The sequence below is a fragment of the Macrobrachium rosenbergii genome, chromosome 47, assembly GCF_040412425.1.
Source record: "Macrobrachium rosenbergii isolate ZJJX-2024 chromosome 47, ASM4041242v1, whole genome shotgun sequence".
Classification (NCBI taxonomy): Eukaryota; Metazoa; Arthropoda; class Malacostraca; order Decapoda; family Palaemonidae; genus Macrobrachium; species Macrobrachium rosenbergii.
In genome coordinates, this window is record NC_089787.1 from 9,535,336 (window position 1) to 9,539,205 (window position 3,870).

The following is a 3,870-nucleotide window of genomic DNA, read 5'->3' on the forward strand; positions in this document are numbered from 1 at the left end:
CCAGAAATACTATATATGGCTAAGCCTATCCTGAAACTTCACATTTTATTAATTTTGTTTCAGGAAGCCGAATTGAAGCCATGGCTAGCTGCTGTTGTGAATGACCCTTTTCGTGCAAGTTGCAAAGCATGTGATTCCAAATTTAATGCTCACCGTAGTGAAATAAATAGGCTCAGTAAGAGTGAAGTACATAAGAAAAGAATGCAATTTTTTGGAAAACAACAATCTTTGAGTAGCTGGGTTCGTCCAAAAAATGAGGCAAAGGTTGCATTACACAATAAAGTAAAAATTGCAGAAATCAAGTTAGCTTCACTTTTCTGTGAACATAATATATCTATGAAAACTATGGACCATTTATCTGAGTTGCTAAAGGAGATTTTTGATGATTCAGAAATTGCTAAGAATGTAAAGTTGCATAGAACTAAACTTGCTAGCATTGTGACAAATGTATTAGGCAAGAAAGAGACAAATATGCTTAGCTGTCAATTAAAAGAAAAAAAGTTTTCACTTCTCATAGACGAGGGTACAGACATTGCTCATACTAAGTTGATTGCATGTGTTGTCAGATATTTTTCTGATGATAAAAACGATGTTGTTATGCAGTTACTAGAAGTTATTTCGCATGATGATAAAGATTGTTCTGCAGAATCAGTAGCAAATGCTGTTATGAAATGCTTTGAAGATAGAGGCATTCCTTTAAACAATATGATTGGTATGGCAGCAGCAGATAATGCCAGTGTCATGGTAGGGGAGAATAACTCTGTAATGACAAGATTAAGGAAGGAGGCAGATAAAAGTTTCTTATTGTTAAGATGTATTTGTCACTGTATGCACATTGCAGCAAGTAAGGCTGCTCCCAAACTACCTACTAATGTGGAGGCTTTTATTAGGAATATTTCCAGTTACTTTGGGCATAGTTCCAAGCGACAGGCACAGCTTGCAGAATTACAAGTTTTCATGAATGCTGAAAAGCAGCGCATTCTAAAACCATCTGATACACGTTGGCTTGCATTGCAACATTGTGTAGCCCGTATTCTTGATCAGTGGGATGTATTGAAGTTGCTTTTTTTTTAGGCACAAATTGAGGACAGAAATCTTTCAGCTGATCATATAGTTAGTGAGTTTAATAATCCATTCACCAAGGCCTATCTAGAGTTTATGAGGTTTGTTTTGGGGTATTTCAATAGTATAAATGCCCTTTTTCAAAGTAAGAAGAATCTCATAGGTGTATTTCAAAAAGAAATCCAAAGAACTGTCAAATTTCTTTGTCAAAATTTTATTAAGCCTCAGTATTTGCATGACGTGTCTAAAATTGATCCAACAAATACAAATCAGCTTTTGCCTTTATCTGAAGTTTCCCTGGGAAAGAATTGCTCAGATATAATTGCAGATGCAGATCTTAATTCTGGTGATGTCACAGTTTTTAAAGAGAGATATTTATCATTTTATCAGATTGCTTTCGAGGAGATCAAAAGGATGCTTCCTTTAAATGATCCATTTTTTCGTGAGCTAGAATTTATTGAACCTACTGTAGCACTTGACCTTAATAGCAGGAACAGACTACCATCTCTTGGTCTCCTCAAAGACAAATATAATCATTTGCTGCATGGCGATATTGATGAGGAATGGCGAAAGCTGCCTTTGTATTTTGATGATATGGAGATTAAGGACCTGATGAAGAAATCTAACACTGAATTTTGGTTTTCTTAGCTACTGTGAAAGATGTTAGTGATGAGCCTGTCTTAAAAAATTTGGTTGCTTTAGCAAAACTTGTATATACTCTTCCCCATTCTAATGCAGAGACTGAAAGGATCTTTTAATTTTTAACAGATACAAAGACAAAAAAACGAAATAAAATGGGGCCTGAGTTACTCAATGCCATTTTAGTTACAAAATCGACAATGAAAGGTATGGATGAAAATTGTAGAAGTAAAAGGGTAACAACTGATCTTATTGAACTCCATAATGTTTCAATGTAGCCTATGCCTTTAAGAATGTATTTGATAAATAAAAATAAAAAATAATCCTTGTACCGTACATCAGGTTTATTAATATTCACATCCTAATGCCAGGCGTGGGGTAATGGCAGGTTAAGTAGGGTAAATTCAGAGCCAAGGTAGGGTAATGAGCTGTGGGAGGGTTGGCAACACTGTCAGTATCTCTGGTGCAGTTGTCGAGTCAGGACGTATCTCTCCGTCCTGTGGATCAGGCCACAATGGCTTCTATTCCCGGAACACGAGGGTCTGTTAACCAGAGTTATTTCATTTTATTTTCATGACGTTTGACAGTATTATTAAAGTTCATGACTTCGTGTATTTCACCCTTATGACTGAGGCTATTCAGCCAGAATTACTAATCGCCGGACGAATTCCATAGCATTCTTTCTTTCTTTCTTTCTTCTTTCTCACAAGCAAATCCTCTTTACGAAGAGATTCGTCACCGTCCGCTGAATGTCCGCTGACTTTCCGCTGCAATGTGGACACATGTTAAAATCAGTTGCAACAGTTGTGTTTGTGTTGATGTGGCCTCTCTCAGTCTGTCTGTCTGTCTGTCTGTCTCTTGGCCACTCGTTCATGGATAGTTAGAGACAGTCAAGGCGTCCATTTTTGTCATTACAAGTTTCCTCTCATTGTACTAACCATTTCACGTGTTAAAATCATTATTGGTCGTCCTGTCACGATTCTGGGGGGAGAGAGAGAGAGAGATTCAGCAAATCACCTGCACATTACAATAGTCTGCTTTTGCAACGTAGCCAAGATGTCGAACCAATTTTTATTATTTTCTTTATTTTTGGTTACTCTGAGTTGCCATTTAAAAAGCCCTTAGGCCTGAGGTTTACTTACAGCCCCCGTGGGCGTGTTCTCTAGTTCTCTGCCCTCATACCCACGCCCACAAAACCCACCTCCACCCCCACGCCACCTCTTGTTTAGATCCATGAGAATGACCGCAGTTTTGCGATAATACATTTATTATTATTATTATTATTATTATTATTATTATTATTATTATTATTATTATTATTATTATTATTATCTCGTCCACTTTATCATCAGGATGATTTCCGTAGCATACAATAAAATGCAGTTCATGTTTCTGTTTCGATCGGCGACATTGTTCTTGGACGTCTCATTCTGTCTAAGTTTATTCTTGGGTATTAGTAGACAACCCCCTTCCCCCTCCCCCTCCCTCATCCCCCAAGAATCTGCCAACTTCTGAGGTGTTGATATTCGTCATTTGATTCTGAACGATTCTTATATTGGCTGTTTCAAGGATTTGTTCTAGTCATTGACGTCGGTTACTTTGTTTTAACATCAACTCGTTTTTTTTTTTTTTATTCGCGTATTTTAACGCAGATTCGGCGTCGTTAGAAGATGATTATTCAAGTCTATGTCGATCATTTACATATATGCTACCCCTTCGTTGAGGTCATTCTGTTTCAAAACTGTACACACACACACATATATATTACCTGATCACACTCTCATATTTTAGGCTATATGAGATATTTCCTGTTGTGTAACTGTAATCCTGCAAAGTTTTCACCGTCCAGGAAACCCGTCTATTTTACCATTCTGATTTTATTACAGATTCACAGCTGGCCTTATGCCAGCCTTCTCAGTAGGTAAAGCAGCCCCTTGGGAAGGAAAGGAAAGAAAAATATATGTAAGTGAGCGTAGGAGGGAGAGAGAGAGAGGAAAAAAACGAATTCAAACTGAACGGTTTATTTAAAATTAAATCGCCAGAATAATCGCGCGGGAATTCTGTGGCTTGGGGGGGGGGGGCGGCGGCGCTGGGGCTGGGTTGAGGGGGATGTTTCCTTGGTGACCGAGTGACAGAGGCCAACGAATTTAGACTTAAAGGGACACTTCA